Source organism: Dama dama, chromosome 20 (genome assembly GCF_033118175.1).
Source record: "Dama dama isolate Ldn47 chromosome 20, ASM3311817v1, whole genome shotgun sequence".
Classification (NCBI taxonomy): domain Eukaryota; kingdom Metazoa; phylum Chordata; class Mammalia; order Artiodactyla; family Cervidae; genus Dama; species Dama dama.
The window spans coordinates 115,040,939-115,061,434 of NC_083700.1; the positions used below are offsets into that span (position 1 = coordinate 115,040,939).

General features: G+C 58.5%; 1 protein-coding gene across 4 annotated transcripts in view; it reads right to left on the reverse strand.

Moving 5' to 3' along the window:
• The window catches only part of HDAC4 (histone deacetylase 4), a 287,685-nt gene extending 269,790 nt beyond the window's left edge, over positions 1–17,895 (reverse strand). For all 4 annotated transcript variants that reach the window (XM_061122627.1, XM_061122630.1, XM_061122629.1 and 1 more), the window contains exon 1: positions 17,820–17,895. The gene's annotated coding sequence lies outside the window, so the exon portion shown is untranslated. The remainder of the gene's footprint in view (positions 1–17,819) is intronic.
• Between the last annotated feature and the right edge of the window lie 2,601 nt (positions 17,896–20,496).

Below are 20,496 nucleotides of genomic sequence, written 5' to 3' on the forward strand. Positions count from 1 at the left end.
GAACAGTGGGGTCCTTGTGGGCACCCAAAATCTGCCTGCGTGGTGGGCCTGAGGAGGCCCCTTGGATTAGTCAAGAAAAGGAACAACAGCTAGTGCAAGAAAGGCAACCAGAGTCCCAGGGCCTGAACCCCTCAGAGATGGAGGAAGGGAGAGCTAGGCCCTGAGTCAAACAGACAGATTACACAGCTCAGTACGAGTCCCAGTCACCCTGCACTGTGGGGAGCCCGAGCCCAACAGGGGATCAGGATTATGCCCTTTGGGGCCCTTCCATATTTATTGGGACTGTCCCTTCATGGTCGCCAGAAAATATGTTGCAGGGGGGAAATGGGGCACAAGAGGATGGCTGTCCCACATACTGGGTTCCTGGGACGGGCTGCCAAATGAGGGCTCATGCAGGAAAGAACTCAAGAGTGAGGGAAGCAGGCTTATTTAAAGAGATGCACGCTACACAGACAGTGTAGACCTTCTCAGAAGTCAAGAGCCAGCCCTAGGGCATGGGGTCCTCTTGGAAAGTGTGAGGGGGCCCCTAGTGCAGGGGTGGTTAGTGTTTATGGCCTGGGTAACTTCACAGGATGACAAGTGGGAGGAATATTCTGTCTTCAAGAAGGGGTGGGCATTTCCAGGCACTGGGGCACCACCCACTTTCTGGCCTTTTATGGTCGTGGTTCCTGTGGGTATGTCATTTAGATGTGAATATATTACAATGAGCTCTCTCTATATATACATTACAATATATATAATGAGGCTCGGGGTCTACTGGAAGCAGGACCTTCTGTCATCTTGGGCCAAGATGGTTCTAACCTGTTGTCGTCTCCTGCTGTTAATGGTTGTGTCATTCTTTTAATGGTTGTGCCCTGCTCCCTTCTTTCCTCAGATACACACACACACACACACGCACACACACACCCAGTGAACTGCCCGATTTCTTTACAATGTGGACCATTTCCCTTCTTTGTCCGCAACTTCACAGATGCCTGCTGAGCGTCATTCTCCACCTAGCCGTGCAATTCCATTTCAGAAACTAAGGAAACGCACTGAATCTGAACTTCCCAGCACACAGCAATAGTTACTACTCATCAGAGACCCCTCTTCAGCATAACCTCCAGGATGTGACAGAGCAAACAAACGCCTGTGTCCTGACAACTTGACAAAATGACCAAACGTGACTAAAACACCCTTGCCCAGCAAACACATCGTAAAGAATACTTGTGGCAACTGAGCTGTCCCCTGAGCAGGTGACAAACATGCACACTTATGATGAAAGAAGCAGATCCTGAGACTTAAGAGTAAGGGCGTTGCCTTCCCGAATGGCCATTCTCAATCATTAATGAAAACACGAAGCCAGCTGAGCTGCAATGGGAGACAAATGACCCTCGCACTTCGGTTTAGCGTGTTCTAAAAATACAATTTACAATTCAGCAATATCCTTTTTTTTCTTTTTTTAATGTAGTCACTACAACACAAACATGCCTCTTTGTTATCTAACTACATTTGCATGCAAAACACGCTTTAGCTAGGAAAATGTAAGGTCTGGGGAATTGAAACCCATTTTTCAAATTCAAAAGAAATGAAAAGGAGAGAATAAAGGTGCATTTTATTCACATGCAAAAAAATGTAACTGCAAGCTGACTTCAGGTCCTCACCCCAACCTGGTAAATGACGTGTGTAACTTGTCCACAAGTGGTTTCGAGATTACTCTTTCAAGTTACACGACTGTGCGGTAGAACCAAATCCGCCTTGAACCAAATGCAGTGCCATTTGCCTTCACGCTTAAGGAAATGGTATATTCTGCACTCGACAGGAGGGCTTCTCAACCTTGGCTCTGGCAACCTCCAAATCGTCTTGGGGCGAGAAACCATCTCCCTGAAGCCACCACCCAGGGCATCATGCATAGGCTCCGCCTGCCGAGGCCGGCGCTCCCCGCCCGCCGGAGCGGGCAGAGGGCTGCCAGACTCTAATCTCACCTGAGGTCCCCCGGATCTCTGTACTCTTCACCGCACACAACCACACCAACGGGAGCTGGGTTCCCAAGCTCAGCGGGGCACGCACCCACGTAACGGATTAAAATTAGGCACCCTAATCATTAAACTGTCACTGCGAGAGCCAGGAGTACCATTTTTTTTTTAGAAAATGAATAGGAGAATTAATGGATTTCTTTATTTGCTTCATTTGTGATCCTCAGCCTGTCTTTTATTATCGAGGCAGTCATAAAAAAAATGCTTCAGCCACGTATGCAAATTAAATCATTAGTATTTTCCCAATTACAGTGACTGCTTATTTATATTGCTGATCTCTTCTCCCAATTTTGTTCCTTTAACATTGGCTGCTCAGTCATGCCCGACTCTTTGTGACTGCAGCCCACCAGGCTTTTCCGTTCACGGGATTCTCCAGGCAGGAATACTGGGGTGGGTTGCCATTCCCTTCTTCAGGGGCTCTTCCCGACCCAGGGATCGAACCCAGGTCTCCTGCATTGCAGGTGGATTCTTTATTGACTGAGCCACCAGGGAAGCCCAATATTAATGATACTGGAAATGCTTTAGTAAAACACTCTGAGGCCCTACTCCACGCCTCTCTGAGCCTACAGCTGCAGGACCACCCGGTAGTGACCTAACGGTCACCCAGGGACTGGCTACAGCCCCACTGCCACAGGGCCCTCTGCAGTGCGGGTCCGCGGGACCCTGGCCACAGAGGGCCACAGGCAGAGGGTCTCCCTAGCTCCTTCCCTGAGCTCCTGGCAATGGGCGACGAGGAGAAGCCAGCCCACCCCAGGTGGGAGCTTATGTGACAGCTTCTATTTCACCTAAGAAATCAGGTAAAGCATGCATCCTGCTTCAAACACACCCACGTCACATGCGTGTCTGCATTAACATGAAGGTGTTTTACAGAAGTGTCTCGCTCACTGATTTCGCCGGCTTCTGGCCAGGCTGCCAACGCCTGGGAAGACACGCCTACTTCCAATGCCCACCACTCCCCCACCTGCTCCCCCCAGCAGCTTCCTGGGGCCCACCTTCCCGAGATCCTGCACTGCTCTGAGCCTCGCTAAGCGGACCCGTCACTCACACTGCAACTCTGAGGCTTGACCGTTTGTGAGCAAACTCCCCTGTCCTGAGCTAGGATCCCCAAAGAATGAGACTGGCTGTTGGGAGACGGAGCCAGATGGGGAACAGATGTGATGGAGGTAAGGCCGGGGGCCAGGACAGGGACGGGGGGCAGGGCAGGGACAAGGCCTGGTTTCTTAACCACCCGTCCAGAACAGGTGCCTCAGCGCCTGACTTCTCTGAAAATCACAGCGAAGTCCTCAGCACACACACAGTCCACGGTGAAGCCACAAAGGAATGTTCGCTTTCCAGTCTGACCACTGAAAGGCGGCCGGATAACCAATGACAACTGACTCCTTTCTGCCCCATGTGAGCCCCAAGGCCGCCAGCGCTGCAGCTGGAAGGCAGGAGTATGCCCCGGTGCCCTGACCCAGCTTGGAGCTCTCAGTGGGGACGCACCCGGACAGGAGCCTGAGAAAGCCGGCCACGAGGCAGAAACGAGAGGCAGACCAAGAGAGGCTGTGGCGATCCACCCCAGAGCGCGGGCGGGCTTTCCTGTGCAGGACCCAAGCTGGAGGCAAAGGTGGCCATCCTGAGTGTGTCGGCGGCCAACAGAATGTGACCCACATGCACCTCTCAAGACGAGAAGCCATGACACCCCGAGACAAGAAAGAGCGACCCAGGCAGCCCTGTGCCCCCAGCCAAGGTCGGAAAGCTGGGGCTCTCTGGACCCCAGGAGCCGTCGGGGCTGCCCGCGTCCAATCTCCCCTGTATCAGGAAGCTTAACCTGGGCCTTGATGGGCTTAAAGGGTCCAGGAAGTCCGTAAAGCGGCACGCAAAACAGCCTTTTTGAGTATGTCTCTCTCACAGGGAAACATTAATAAACCAGAAAATGACTCTGCATGGATAAGACCCTGAGGGTGGGTCAGCTGTCTCAGAAGACTGGCTACACTACTGTCAATCCCAAGAGCCCCACCCCACCTCTGACCATTAAAGAACACACCCAGATAGGGTTTTCACAGCTTAACAACTTAAACAAAACTCTGGAGTGTCGTAGTCCAGGGCCTGGAACAGGAAGGCCTGGCGACGCGCGGCTCCTCCCAGTACCTCTGGAGCACAGGCCAGCACGGGACAAGCTGAGCCCAGGGGTGGGAGGCAGCACAGGCCGGGCAGAGGGGTGCCCGCAGGGACCCCCCTCCCCACTTCCTGATTCTCTCACCAGCCCAGGACCCTTGGCCCTGCACGCAGCCCCCCGAGGGACTGGCATGGGCCCGGGCCCAGGGCCCCTCCTGCTGTGGGAGCAATCCCTCCCCCCAGCCCCCCAGGTAACAGCCTGACTCCAGGCCTTACAGAGAAATTCCAACTCGTGGCTCCCCTAGTCCAAGGGGCCCCCACACCCGTTCACGTCGCGGAGGGCAAAGACAAGCGCCCACGCTCCGCACCGCCGCTGGCGAGCCGGCCCGGGCGATGGCAGGGCCGGGGCTGGAGGAGGCAGGCGCAGCTACGGCTCGGCCCCGGGCGCCCGTCCTGAGTCGGGAGCTGGAGCAGCGACGGTCCTGGGGAAGCGCGGATGCAGCCCGTCCTATGATGACGGGCCGCAGGGAAGGGCCGGCGGCTCCCCATAGGGCACAGCTCAGGAGAGGGCCTTGCCCCGAGACGGTCAGGAGCACACACAGGCCCCTGTTCCTGCAGACTCCGCCCTGGGCACGTCTGAAGGGCAGCATGACAGCAGGGCAAGGGGGCCCCGCCAAGCCTCACCCGCTCCTGGTGACGGCCCCCGGAGGGCACCGGCAGGCAGGAGAAGCGGGGGCCAGGGCCACAGGCTCCAGGAGGGGATGCCGCCTTCCTTTGCTCCCAAAGCTGAAGGGGGCCACCAGCCACACCACAGAGGCAGCCAGGAGCCCCGACTCGGGCAGGGACACGAGCCTGGGACTAGGGAGCGGTTCAGAGGAGTGACAAGACGCGGCCCTGCCCACGTCGGCGCCGCTCGTGGCCCCACCGAGGCCAGGGTGCTCCGGTGGTCGGAGCAGAGACGGGCAGCAGGAGTGGGTCACTGCCGTCACGTGACGGCTTCCCGGCCACAGGAGGAGCCACGCGACACGGGTCCGCAGCCCCTCCACACGGACTTGCGGGCTGGGGCTGCAGGGGATAAGGGCGCCCCCACGGGTGAGCTCAGAAGAGGATGCGGGGCCCAGGGGGCCGGCTGACCGACGAGCTGAGGCCCCGCCGCACCTGCCCTGCTCACTGGGATGCGCCTCCAGGCCAGCCGGAGTGCCGGAATGTGTGCGGCTGGGGGAAGCCCTTCCTGGAAGCAGCAGGTCCCGCCCCACTGAGCCCCCAGCCCTGCGCCCTCGTGCCTGAGGACGCCCGGCTGGCAGGGATCGAGGCACAGAGCACCTCCACTCGGTGATGAGGAAGTGGGGAGGGCCGCGCCGTGAGGAGGGGTTCATCACTCGAGCATCAGGGCGCCCTCGCCCCAGGATCTGCTCCTCGGGGGGCAGGGGGTCAGCCCGGCCAGCGGCCCGTCTACCCGACAGGACCATAACAGGCGCCGGCCGACCCGCGTCACAGATGATCACGCGTGTGCCCGTCTGCGTGCGTGCGTGCCTGGGCATGTGTGCACATGTCTCTGTGTGCAGGGCAGGGCCGCCCTCGCCAAGGCTGCACCCCAGAACCTCACCGTGAGCTGAAGAGGGGCCCGGAGGGGGAGGGCACTGAGGCAGGGCTGGCCTGCCCACGGCTCCGGCACCAGCACCGAGCGCCCGCCCGCCCAGGCCCCCCGCACACCCCCAGCCTCCCTCCACAACTCGGGCTGTGCCTCCTCACCCCGTCCCACGGGGCCTGCCCGGCAAGGACCCCAGGGCCAGCCACACCACCACGACGGCCAGGAGAGCCTCCACCTCCCAGAAGGAAGTCCTCCAGGTGGGGAGGGTGCAGGCCAGAGATTCTCTGCCTCCCCCTTGGGGGCACCTCCCACCCCAGGGAGCGGACAGCACCCAGAACCATGAGCAGGGACGGAGTGAAGGAGGCCTGCGCCCCCCGCTGTCACGACGCGGCAAACCAGGGCTCTTTGCTCGGACTCTGCTGCAGGGGCCACCGGGGCCGGGGTGAGGGCGGAGTGCCCTGGGGTGGTGTGGACCTGTCTGCAGCAAGGCCTGCACACTCCGCTTTTCCCACCCAGCAGCGCAGCCCAGGACAAGGCCTGTGCTTCCGACCTAGGGCTGATGGCTCACTGTGCATCCCAACCCGCATGTGAACATAAAGGCGAGGGCTCAGACGCGCCGCCTGGCACAGAGGCAAGCCCCAACCATCAGGCTCCCTGCCCTGGTGCCAGCTGCCCCACAGTCAGCTGGGAGCAGGAAGGGGAGCCAAGCCACACGGGTGAAGGACGAACAGAGCATGTTTAACCACAGTAGGGAGCCTGGCATGAAAGAAACGCCACCAGACGCAGGCGGGGGCCCCTATCCGGGGAACCAGAGCCCAGCATCAAGGGCACGTCCTCCTCTCGTGCAGCCTGGCAGGGCCAGGCCAGGCCCCTGGCCATCGCCCAAGCCCAACAACAATCTTCGACAGCAGAAACCCTTGTGCCCACTTCGCAGACGGGAAGACTGAGGCACCCCAATGCGTCAGCCCATCTATCTCATCCTCGGGCCCACCACACACAGGCTGAGGTGACGGGCAGGGCGAGGCAGACAGGACCACCCCACACAGTCTCAGGATGCCCCGGCATGTGGCCACCTCTGCAGAGCAGCCGGCCGGCTGGAAGGGCCCAGCCCCCCGTCTCACGGCTCCACTGTCCCTACTCTAAGGGTCGCTCCGTGAGGCCGCCGCATCCTGCAAGTCAGCCATCGGAGGAGTGCAGAGAACCCCCGATGGGCTCCTACTTAATCCTCCCCACTTTGCCATCGGCCAGTAGCCCGACCTCCAGGGCCCGGTGTACGACCAAGCAGAGGAACAAAACCCAGGAGGCCAGCAGAGAGCCCTGGCCAAGGCCCCGCTTTCCGACCTTGTTGAGCCCGCTCTCCTCCTCGTGAACGGGGGCCAGCGCTCTGCAGAGGGACGAGCTCTGTGAGACGGTCAGTGTGGCGCTGCGCACAGGGGGCCCGCACACAGGCCAATGCGGAACTGCCGCCGGGGCTGCAGAGGACAGGGCCTGAGGGGGACGCTGCCTGCAGGGCCCGCCTCAGCCTCGACCCCTCCCTCTCCTCTCATTCAGAACAACGTCTCCGGGAGGGCAGCTGACTCCCCAGCCAGCCTCTGGAAGAGGCTGACCTACACAGGGCATCCGACATCCCTGCCTGGCCAAAGCAACTGTTCAGAGTGGACGAGGGACCTGAGCCAGAGTGAGCAAGTGAATCCAGGAAGTTCTGCTATCCGTCCTGGTGGGCAGGGACCAGAGAGCGTGTAGTCCTGACAGCAGCCAGCAGGGCCATCTCAGCACCAGGAAGTGGACTCGCCCCACATGGGAGAGAGAAACAAGGTCTTGATCAGGCTGCAGGGGAGCTGGATCAAGCCTTGCCTGACCACTGCCACACCTGCACGTTCCCGAAAGCACGTCAGTCCATCCCGTGCGCTCTGAAGCTGCTGTGGAGGGGTCCTCCCTGAGCGAGGGGTCCTCTCTAAGCGAGAGCTCCTGCAGACACCCTCCTGCTCACGCTGAGAGCCGCTCATGGAGAATTCCTGGTCAAGTGCAGGTCCCACAACCTCAGGGAGGACAGTCTGGCCCCAGCCTGTTCCTCCATCTGCCGAAAGCCACGTGATCCAACCTCACAGTCACCTGCCCCGCGGGCACACCTACAGAGCCACTCTGGAGGGCTGCACCCCTGGGCGCCAGAAGCAGCCCCACCTGTCTCTAAACCACCTCCCTCCCCCCATCCCGGGAGCACATCCCCGGGAGCACTGCCAGCAGGAGCCGGCCCCACGGCTCCAGCCCCGCCCAGGCACTCAGGCCGCACCGCTTCCCTGAGGCCGCTCCTGTCCGAGGCCACAGCAGGTGAGGGGGACACGCTGTCCTCGGGTCCCAGCTGGTGCCTCATCAACAACAGTGAAAAGAGGGGGAAACGCAAACTCGCAACTGGGCTTGCAACGCGCATCCATGTGGTCCTGGGAGGGGCCCCTCTGTGGACACCAGGAAGCACCATGGACGTCCACCGCCCCGGCTCACGGACCACCTGGGAACCAGGGACCTCTGCACCACCGGCCGGGGACAGATCCCACAGCAGCCAAGGACCCCACGCAGCGGCGGAGCAGTCCCTGCCCCCGCTGGGCCCCGCACTGGACGCCTTTCACACAGGGCAGCGCCCTGGGAGCTAAGACTTGAAGGCGTGCTGCTGAGCTTTCAAGAACAGGATCTCTGCAAGCCACGAAAGGGTGCCTGCGAGGACAAAGACAGACAACAACTGGCTCCCAAACGTGACTGAGGTCCTCCAGGGAGGCACTCGCCCAGCCGTGACTTCAGCAGACGCAGGCAGAGAGATGCCTGGAGCTGGCGTGGGGGCCTCAGGGGGCCTTCGAGTGCGTAACAGACATCAAAGGCCCAGCTGCCAGCCCTCCCCTTGCAGACAGCATCCCACCTGAGACCCGGCCTGGGGAGAGGCTCCCGGCCGCCCGGGGAGCAGCCCTCCTCCCAGCCCCGCTCAGGACACCCAGCTTGCAGAGAGGAGGCACCCCCGCCAGCCGAGTGCTCGGTGAAGCTGAGCCCTCAGGCCCGGCCGCCTCAACACCCCCGGTCTGTCCTCTGCGCCACCGCGCCACAAGAAGCCCGGATGGCTGCGGACACCGTCCTGAACGCCTGCTGCAGAGCACGCAGCGTGTTCACAGGCGGGACCCACACCCGTAAGGCAAGGTCCGAGGAGGAGCCACAAGGAGAGGAAGGCCCCCGAGACAGCGCAGAGGCCCCCCGCGTGCCTCTCTGCGTTTCAGCTCCGTCCTCTCCTTGATTAGACGAATTCGGAAAACAGGAGCTCCGTCAAGACGCACCCATGTGTGGACGAAGACAATCCACTCTGACACAGAGAGACACTTCCTCAGGGAGGGTTTAGGGGATGCCTTTTACACTGCGGGTTGTCAACGCCAAACCCCCAAGGTCAGCCCTCCGCCAGCCCTGGGGCAGGAGGTGTTGAGCAGGATGGCCAACCCGACCCCGCCCGCCAGCAGCAGCCCCGCACACCCTGGGGGCTCCCAGCCGGAAGGACAGACCGGGAAAGGTCAGAGATCATGCTCAGGCTGCTGCAAATCTGGCCAGAGGCGGACCATAAGGTGAAAGGAAAACAAGGCCCTCGCGAGGAGACACCAGGAGGCACGTAAGCGCCCCATGAGGCGTCCTGCAGTGCATCCCTCCAACCCAGAGGGCTGGGAAGGCACCTCGCCTCAGCCCTTACGCTGCAAAGGAAGGCTTTCCAAAGAACAGGACTGAAACACCTACTGTGGATTTTCAGTGCAAAATGTTGCATGAATTTCCCAGCAGAGAGGGTCCTGATCCACTGGAGCACTGCCTGACCGCGTCTCCATGACTCTCCTCACAGGTCACACCCCCAGAGTGCTTCCCTCTGCGCTTTTCCTCGTCAACTACAGGCCCCTGCCTCGGGGGGGTCACAGGCCCCTGCGGACAATGCCACCCCCCTGCCAGTGTTTGCAGCCCCAGAGCTGGGGGGCAGGCTCATCAGGCCCCCCAGCCCCTCATGAGGCTGGAACCTCTGTTCTGGGAGGGCCCTGAGCATCGTCTTGGAAGCACCCCGCCCTCCCTCCCCGTCCTCCACGGCACAGTCCCGGGTTCTGCTGACCTGCTGGTGTCCTGCTCCAGCTGTGACACCACAGGGTCTGCCGGAAAGCCCCTCGGGGGCCAGAGGGGCTCAGAGCAGGCTCCCTCCTGATGCTTAAAACCAACAGCTGGGTGAGACGCTGGCTCGGGCCCCTTCCAGAATGCTCCTGACACTGACTGCTGAGGCTCAGACCCTGACGGCTAATCTCAGGAGTCCTGGGCCTGGAAGAGGGCTCCGGGTCACACTGGCAGGGGGCGGGGAGGGAGGAAGGGCCACCCCCTGGAGGGTGTGGGACCAGGACCCCTGCCCCTCAGCATGGGCCACCCCAGCTTCTTGCCAGAGACGGGGGTCCTCCACTCCACGCTGCAGGCACGTGCTCCAGAGAGAGGCTGGCTGGGCCCCAGGCCTCAGAGACCTCGAGGGGCTAGCCCAAGAGAGGCTGGCTGCCCCGCACAAAGGCTCAGAAGCCTGGGTGTTGTGCAGGCCGCCTGCGCACTCGCAAAGCAGCCAGCCCATCTGTGTGTCCAGCTCCTCCTTCCTGGAGCCCGGGGCCACTGGGTGGGATGCCTCTCCACCGTGCAGCAGCCCCGCAACGCCGCCCCAGCTGAAGAGGGCCGCGCTCCCCTCCCAGCCCGTCTCCCCCACCCCCGCCTCCCATGGCCTGGTGCACCTGCGTGTGGTTATCCCACCCCCACCTCGTCCCCACCAACGACTCGGCTCTTTGCGGCCGGGGCCTGACTGAGACGGAGCCGCGGGACCCACCTCTGGGGCCCCTCGACACCAGAGCATCTGTTCAACCCCCTCCTCTCTCGTGGAAAACACCCTGCGTGGGTGAGGTGCAGGCTGCTCGCAAAGTTCTTGTTGTTTAGTCGCTCAGTCACGTTCGGCTCTTTGTGACCCCACGGACTGTACCCACCAGGCTCCTCTGTCCAGGGAATTCTCCAGGCAAGAAGACTGGAGTGGGTTGCCACTTCCTCCCCCAGGGATTGAACCTGCATCTCCTGCAATGACAGGCGGATTCCTTACCACTCAGCAACTGATCAATTAGAAACTTTCTAGAAACAGGCTCCCTGTTACCACCACAACCCTTCACCCTACCCCCACCAAAGACGAGGTGAGGGAGTAGGTAGCCGCGGGGCAGGGAGTCACCAAAACTCCTCTCCCTGAGTTTGAAAAAGACCCACTGCAGCCAAAAGCACCATGTCAGCCAGCTGACGGCCGCTACCAAGAGATCACGCAGCTCCACCAACCATGGGCACAACAACCCTCCCACTTGGAAGGCCGGCTCGGGCTTTCAGGCCCTAAGAACTGACTTACTGTTTCAAGCTCAAACAGCAATCCAGCAGAAGCACTTGACCCACACAGACAGAATACTTCATAAACAATAGTGAACAAACACAGCCTAACATTCGTGTTTTTAAAGGGAGCAGACTCCAAAATGTTCAAAGACGTGACTGTATGAAGCTAACATTAAAATGATGAGGTTAAATAAGAAAAGACTAAATAATGTCATTAACTGTGATCTGAAACCAGCAGGGGAAAGGGCCTTTGACGGCTGCAGCGGCTGGCCACCGGGAGGACAGGCCCCGGGCCTCCGGCCAAGGTCACGCTGCGTGCTGTGGGCTGTACACAAGGCCCCCGCTGGCCACTTGACAGCTCTGAGTTTAAGGCTGTCCTTCCTCTCGCTCCTCTCTGCATCACAAACCCACTCCCTTGTATTTATGGCATCTACTTAAGAGCATACGGATCTCCGGAATCAGGAGTCCCCAGACTGAGGCGGGAGGGAGCAGGCAATCCCAGCACTTGGGCAGATAACGGATGGCTCCACGAGGTCAGGGGCCAGCCCACACCAAGCTCTCCTCCCAAGGCCCTGTGAGGTGCCGTGCGCCGGCTGCCCAGCCGCTCACACGGACACTGCTGGGTGCCAAGCACCAAGCCGGCGGGAGGCCCTCGGGGCCCCTCCACCCGACAGAGGCCTCTGCTAGTAAGAAAGGTGACGGTCAACCACCGATGTCGCAATGAGCCGCTGAAATTACACAGCAGATCCCGCTAGGGAGGAGGGAAAGGGCGTGAGGCCATGCTCAACAGGGACTGAAGGCTCCGCCTGGACTGAGGGACCAGAGAAGACACCAGATGAAGACAGGCAGTTACAAGAACTGGGAACAGTGTGTGCAAAGGCCCAGGGGCCAAAGGAGCTTGCAGGGAGCAGGGAAGCCAGCAGACGAGCAGGACGGGGCTACGGGATGAGGTAAGTGGAACAGAGGGCAGGATCACAGGCCACATGGCAGGGGATGAGCATGGGAATTGAGGGACGCATCTGCCCTGGTCACCGCCACCCAGGTACCATCTGCAGCACAACCCGGGACAGAGCCTGCCCAGACCCAGGAGGCCAGCGCTGCCTCAGAGATCTTACGAGAGCCAGAGAAACAGATTCCCTCGATTCTTCGATGCTAAACACATGTATCAACTTACCAAGGATTTGGTTTTTCTCCCTTATAAATAATGAGATTGAAGAGTATTCTCCCCTCCCCCATGGAAATATCAATTTAAGAGAAAGTATTACTTTCTCTTAAAAAAAAGTATTAGAAAGTATTAAAGTATTAAAAAGCGATACATGCTTACAGACATTATTTTTATATATTGCATAAAATTTAAACAATATCACCAAACATAAAAGGGGCTTCCCTGATAGCTCAGTTGGTAAAGAATCCGTCTGCAATGCAGGAGACCCCGGTTCAATTCCTGAATCAGGAAGACACCCTGGAGAAGGGATAGGCTACTCACTCTAGTATTCTTGGGGTTCCCTTGTGGCTCAGCTGGTAAAGAATCGTCTGCAATACAGGAGACCCCGGTTCAATTCCTGGGTTGGGAAGATCTCCTGGAGAAGGGAAAGACTACCCACTCCAGTACTCTGACCTGCAGAATTCCATGGACTGTATAGTCCCTGGGGTCGCAAAGAGTCGGACACGACTCAGCGACTTCCACTTACTTCATGTAACAAACATAAAGAGACCATGAAAGTCTGCACATCCCATTTTCCTGGCACCCCAGAAGGCCACTGCTATCACTCTGGAGACCTGCGAACTTGAAAAGCAGAAGGGATGGGTCTGCTGGGTGCTGTCCCAGACCCCCTTTATCCTTTCGCTTAACACGCCGCATGCCTCTGCTGCCTGGTGAGCCCGCAAATAGATTTCCACAGCACAAAAATACCAAAATGTACTTAGTAAGTATCACCTCTATAAACTGCAGCAATGACATGTGTAGATTTCCACAGGATAAAAACACCAAAATGTGTTTAGTAAGTATCACCTCTATAAACAATGTAGCAGTGAAATTCTGTACATATCTGGATACCCATGTGCTTATCACATTCTTTCCTAGGAATAAATTCCAATAAGTAGAATAGCTGAACAAAAGGAATGGCCATTTAAAAATTTGACACATAAACTTTTCCTGAGAGCAACCAAGTAATTAATAACTAATAATGGCCAAAGCTTACATTGGGCTTACGATGTGCCAGACTCTGCTCTAAGCACTTTCCATATATTAGCTTATTTAAACTTCTCAAAACCTGTGGAAGGTAAGAATTACTATTACCACCATCGACAGCTGCTGCCAAACAGCCTGCGCTGATATGCGGGCGTAAACAAACGCTTCCAGCTAAAGTTCTTTATTAGGAAGGCTGGGTCTTTTTATCATCAGCCACTGTGGTTCGCAGATTCATGTGCTCTGCTCCTCATACACTAGGAATGGGCACCATTTTCCTATTGGTTTGTTAAAGCTCTTTACATATTGACTGTCAACCTTCTGTAAGCTTAATATACTACAGACGTTTTTCTCTCGCTATCCCTTAACCTCACTTACGGAGTCTTTGGACAAGGAGAATTTTCTTTAACTCTTAAGAGTATTAAATCTGTCGATATTTTCTTTAAAGTCTCTGGCTTACTGTTATAATACGAATGGATTAAGTCAGTGGTTTTTCAAAGTTTCTGGTCTTTGGGATGCTTTCTTCCAAGGCAATCCCACAGACAAAACGGTGGAGGCCACTGACTCTAGCTGGAGTGGACGTGGGCACCGGGTGCCCTCCACCACCCTTACCTGCCTGCAAGCAGCCGCAGGAGAAGATCCAAGCGTGGGACCAACCACCGCTGGCCGACAGGAGTGTCCGGAGCCTTCCCAGCGCTGCACACACAGCAGAGAAGACAGCAAGAAACCCCACAAAGCACAGACTCGCTGATGACAGCTCTGATGCCACCCAACACAGCTATACCTAAGAGGTATTCCCAACGGCCCCCTTCTCAAAGAGGCTGTGCTCTCCCTGACACCTCCACGGATGATGCTCGACTTCAGCTTCAAGACCATCAGCGACTCAGAAGCAGAGGTGTGCAAGAGGAGGAGTCAGCTTCGGGGGCTTAACACAGGCAGGGGCACCAGGCGCTACATTTCCAGGTCCATCTCGGGTTCCTCCCCTGCAAAACAGGTGTGCTAAGAGGAGCCCCCTCCTAGGGCCATGGGGAGAGAGAAATGGGGTACCCATGGTGAGTGCTTACGACAGCACATGGCCCCAAGTAGCTGCTCATTAAACGGTAGCTACTGGGCTAAGCTACATTCACAGCTGTCCCTTGAACACCGTGGGGGTGAGGGGTGCCAGCCTCACACACGGTGGAGAACCCAAGGATGACTTTACAGTCAGCCCTCCATATCCACGGCTCCACAGCCCAGATTCAGACAACAGCAGATTGTGTAGTATTAACTGAAAAAACCCGCGGATAAGTGGACCCACGTGCTTCAAGCTCACGCTGTTCAAGGGTCAACTGGACGAGTGTCATTACCTCCTCACCAGCAAAGAGAACCAGGCTGACTCCACCTCTGCTGATACAGGGGCCGGTCCGCCCCCGCCACGACGGGAGGCAACCTGTGTGGGGCCCTTCGCCTGCGGAACCAGCAGAAGGCGCGTTGGACAGAAAAGGCAGCCGAGAGCCCACCCCGCTCCCGAAACAGACCCATCTACCCCATCTCCTCAGTCACAGGAGCCCAAGAGAGGAAAATGACCTCCTAACAGAACTCTCTGATCTGAGCTCAGTGACGGGTTTCCCCACAGAAATAGCCTGTGAACACACGTTGCTGAGGGGTGTGAAGACGCAGCGTCACTTCTGACACAGGGCCCCTCGTCTGACTTGAACCAGAGACCCTATGCTTTTCTCTAAGTCAAGGCCAAAAGACCCCAACCCACTGCACACCGCACCGTATCCCAACCGACTGTCTGAGACTCAAACCAAGCCCCCTCCAGACTGGCTCCGCGGCCCGCACCGCAGGACCAGCAGGGGCTGCAACCACTGGGGCAGATCTCGCCCTGGGGCTAGAACAGTGGGGACTCGGTGGGGACTCGGGCTCAGCTTCGCAGGCCACGGATCAGGGAGCTTCCGCGGAGACGGGGCTGACACGTCCCGGCAGCTGATCCCCAGCAGGGATTTGGGTCCAGGGGCCCTCGCCCCACCACCCCCAGCGGAGCCGTCCCCCGCTCTCTGCATCTCCCCCGCTCCCTCCATCAGGTACCAATCTATAGCTCATGGCAGCTTCTGAGCGATGAAAGCCCAGCCGTTTTCAATAGAGAACGGTACGGACGGATTCTCCAGGAGTGATGAAATGTTTCTTCTGCTCTGGCAATTAAGACGGCACAAAGTCGCCTTTCCTTGGGTGCCACCCCCAACATCAAAGGATGAGAATTCAAAGCCATTCATACTGCATTGAAACCTCACAATGCAGCTGGAAAATGGAAGTCGATTACTGGACATAAATATGCAGTAGTTAAAAGCAAAGAAAACGAAATTCAACTGCAGCAACCCCATGATGCGTGGAAACTTCCAGAACTGGAGTCCTCCTGGTAAACCTGACGAGGGGCATCCTTAGAAAGCATGCTTCTGGCCACAGAGCCAAGCTCTGCGCTCTGGACCCACGTGGCCCAGGGGCCATGTTGTTCTGCCCGTCTTGCTACAGTAACGGCCCCCAAGGCCTCTGAGAACATGGCATTTAGAGATTTTTATTTCGCATGGCTGTGAAGCTGCTGACCACAGAACATTCTCTCTTGGCTCAGGGCTGCTGAAGCCACATCTGTCCTTGGTCCCCAGGCCTCGCGGGCCTCCGTGCAGACCGCAGGCCTCCACCCCCGCACACACCCCCAGCCCAGGGCTCTCCCAGGGGCGCTCCTGCTGCCAGTTCCGCTGAGAGGAGAGAGAACTAACCCTAAAGAGGGCAGTGTTACATCTGCCTGCCGCATAAATCGTGCTTCTTTTCTGATTGATTACTGCTCTCTTTAGGAAGGTATTTAATCTTTAAAATAAAAGCCCAGAACACAGAAAGCCATAGAAGTCTAACAATGTGTCAGGGTGTGTGTTTTTAAGGCAGGAAAATACTTCCCTCCCACACAAATGTGAGTTCTGGGGAAAGATGCAACAGAGCCCAGGGAGTAGAATATCTGGAAAAGCTTGATGGGTCTTAAAAATAGATAATTGAACACAGATTTGAGAATTCTCAGGAGCTACCTGGAAAAAAAAAAAAATTAAATCTCACATATTTTTGCTATCCAAAACTCCATTCTGATGAAACTTCGAAGAGGGTGGCATTTTGCATTTCCAATTATAATAGAGTAATTGTGTTGCCATAGTGACCGCAAAATTCTGCAATAACTTTTGTTGCTTTGTAATTGCTGTAGTGTATATTTGTGTACAAGCAGCTGAGTTTTCTTAATTCAATCCCGCTCCCTCCCCAGTGCCCCCCCCTCCCGCCCCGCCTGCCCCCTTCCCCCAGTCACCACCACCTTTCCTGGCTCAACCCAAAGAAAGCATTATCAGACGCAACTAAAACTCCAGGCCACGGACGATCACGGTACAAAAGAAAAAGTGAAACCAGGCCAAGGTGCAGACCCACCAGTATTACCCCAGTCTTGCTAGGCTGGCGCTGGGCAAGGGCTGTTTACATGTTGACTCCCAGGCCTCCCCTGCTTAGGTGGTTTGTGGGAATAAACAGAAAAGCCTGAGCGGGAGGGAAGAGGGGAAGGAAAGTAACTCCACAGGCCCCTTCCCTCCCTCGCCCAGGGCAGGCAGAGAGCTGCTGCCAGCAATTAGGTAGGTCTCTACAGTAATGCAATTAGGATTTAGTTAAGAAAGTCATTAGTTTTAAAATAACTTGAGCTTAATTTCTGCAACACTTTATTTGAAAATTGTGTCACAGCAGGTCAATTTACAACATGCAATAAAGAAAACACTCGTATCAGCTGCTGCAAGTTATTACAAATTTCTGATGTGCATTAAATGAGTACACTGGGTTCCACCCCCGGCCTTTCCGACTGATACGCACGATCTCCTGCTATAACAGTGTCAAATAATTCAACGCTCAATGTAAATACGAGATAATTTGCTTCGGATGCCACGGTGTGCGCTTGCGATGCCGCCAAGCGCGGCTCCCGTCACCTGGGCAGGACGGGGCCCAGGGCTCGGCCTGCCCGCACCCCTCGGGTCGCGGGCGCCCCACCCCTGTCGTTCCGGTCCGGGGCACACACACCCGGCGACGGCGCACCCCCGCCCGCCCGCCCGCCAGCCCCGGGAGGGACGTTTTTCTGCAAACTCACAGCCTCGACAAAGTTACATAAACGGCGCCCGCCGGGGCTCGGGAGCCCCCTGGCCCACCTGCCGAGGGCTCGGCCTGGACGGGAGCGGACGCCCCGGGGAGGCCCGCCGGCCGTCCTGCGCCCCCGCCCCGCGGGCGGCCCCCGCCGGGCCGGGGGGCTGCAGTAGGGAAGGTCCGGGACGGACTCCGGCTCCGCTCCGGACGCCCGCGGGGCCGCGCGGCCTGGGCGCACGGGGCCGGGCCGGGGCCAGGCCGGCCGGGCGGGCGGACCCCTGGCGTCCACCTGCCGGGCCGGGCGGCGGGGGCGTGGAGGCGGGCGGGCGGCCGGGCGGCCTGCGGGCGGGCGGGTAGGGGGCGGACAATGGCCCGCGGGCCGGGCCGGGGCAGCGCTTACCGCGGCGGCGGCGGCGGCGGGCGCTCCGAGCCGCATCTCCTCAGCCTGCGCCGCCACCACCACCACCACCGCGGGCGGCGGGCGGGCGCTCGGGCGGCGGCGACGGCGGGGACGCGGCCGCGGCGCGCCGGGCCCAGGCGGCTGAGGCGGCGGCGCGGGCGGGCGGGCGGGCGCGCGGGCTCGGGCGCGGCGGCGGCGGCGGCGGCGGCGGCGGCGGCGGCGGGGACGGTGCTCCGCAAGCGGCGGCCCCACAACCTCCCCTCCTCATTCACAAAAAATTGACCCACGTTGAACCATGATGCTGCTCCCCCCCTCCGGCACCGAGGCGGGCGCTGATAGGCCAGCCCCGACGCCCGTCAGCGGCCTCGGCCCCGCCCTCCCGCCGTCGGCCCTGCGGCCATTGGCTGCGCCAGCCTTGCATCACCTCCCCTCGCGGGCCCCTCCCTCCCGCCCGGTTTCTAATGAAGAGCTCGTCAATTACGGCTCGGCCCCGCCCTCTGCCCGCCCTCCCCGGGCACCCGGCGGCCCTCCCATTGGCCCACTGGGGGGTCGCGGGAACAGCCCCGCTTGGTCCCGCCCATCGGCTCGCGGCCTCCAACTCGCCAGGCCCAACGCCCTCCGAACGACAGGGATGCTCCGCCCCCGCCCGCCTCCTGGTCTCCATTGGCTGCCGAAGCTGCCAATCCCAGGGGCGGGGCTATCAGAGGACGCTCCAGGCGCCAGCCGCTGGGCGCCTGACGGTTGGGAAAGTGTTAGGAGTCCAGGCGGGTGGTGACGGTCAACACGGGCCGTGGCCCCGGCGAGCCTCGTTCGCCGCCCCCAGAGAGCTGCGCCTCGGGGCCCAGTGGTGAGGGCCAGAAGGGCCGTGCTCCTGGCGAGGGGAGGCTCAGGCGCGGGCTGAAGAGGGGAACCGGTGAGGCCCCGCCGCGGCCGCCGCCACCATTTTGGGTACGGGCAGCGGTCACGTGGTGCGGCCTGCTCCAGGCGACGCAGGGGCGGTGCGAAGGGCGAGTGCGCAGGCGCGAAGGGCCCCGCCCTGCCCCGCGGCGGGAACGCCGCCTTGGGGGCGCGGAGCCGAGCCGGCCGGCCTTCCCGGCGGGCGCGGGGCGAGCTCAGTGCGCCTGCGCCGGCGGAGGGCCAGGGTCTGCGCGAGCACTCTACCCGAGTGTGGTCCTAGTCTCCCGGTCCCGGGCGGAGGCCGCAAAGACGGCCTCCCACCCACTTTCCGGACGTTCTGTGCGCGCGTGCACCTCGGGCAGGGGTACCGGTCAATCCGTTCACGCTGAGTGCTCAGCGTCTGTGCTGTGCCCTGCCGAGGCCTTCAGAGACCCCTTGGGCCGCACCCCTGGAGGGCGTGGTGGGGTCTGCGGCGAGGTCGGAGCTGTGAAGCCCACTGGGCAGCCCATCCCGAGTGTCACACCTGCGTGGAGACAGCCCTGTCGCGTGGGGTGGGCGGGGTGGTCCTCCTGCAAAGGATGGAGCCCCCAGAGAAGAAAACACCGAGAACAGTGGTGTTCAAGCTGCAGCCTTTTCGGAACTTTTATTTTAAAAAAAAAAGCTTGCTTTAGTAAAAATGCTGCATGGGATCTCTGGGGTTCTAGAATGATTTCGCTTCCATTAAACTTGATTCCCTGCAAGAGCCTTTGAACCTTTCTAGATGTGTCACACCAAACACGGTTCCCTGTGCTCAAAAAAGTTGAGATTTAACAGCCGAATGTTGTTAGATAACAGTGTTGTGTTTCAAGTAAAGCAGCTTCTTTCCTGGAAAGCAGAATATGGGGCGCTCACCTGAGGACTGCATCCAAGGGTGTTTTTTTCTGTCAAAAATAAAATGTCCTTAGGTCATAGGCTTTGTAGCATGAAACCGAAGACCAGAGTTGTAGGGTGAGGTTGGGCTTCCCTGGTGGCTCAGATGGTAAAGATTCCACCTGCAATACGGGAGACCTGCGTTCGATCCCTGGGTCGAGAAGACCCCCTGGAGTAGGGCCTGGCCATCCAATCCAGTATTCTTGCCTGGAGAATCCCCATGGACAGAGGAGCCTGGCCGCCTACAGTCCTTGGGGTCGTAAAGAGGGGAGACACGACTGAGCGACTAAGCACAGTAGCACAGGTGAGGATATACATACAGGCAGGTCAGATAAGACAGGAACACTTCTGAGAACTTGGTCGAGAAGAAAAAAAGGTGGACAGACTGCCAAAACTAATGAGAGAGAGTTATCAGAGAGAGTTGAGTTAAGGGAGGGTCCTGAGCTGACACCCTATAGCCATTGTTACACCAAGAAAAAAGGCACTGATAACCTTCATCAATGATTGGCTTAAAGCTTGAGCTTTTCCAAGTTTCATGGCCCAGATGCTTTTTCAGCAGAGAACAGTAGAAGTAACTCTGTTTTAATAAAAATCACTACTTTGTGTTATCTTCTGTCATTATTTTGTTAAATTCTTCAGAGTTTAAATTGGAGAACAGGCCAGTTTAACTGTCAATCTTAGAATAACCCTGGAGACAGACTGAGCTGAGACCTGTTGGAGTATCTGACAAAGCCAATGGATAGGATGCTGACAGAGACCCTTGATGCCTTATGAGGGCCTTTCCGTTTGGAAATGAGCCGAGATTGGTTTTAATATTCTTGGTAGGTGATTCTTAGAAGAAATGTAGCTACGTGGGTTAAAACACAATTTT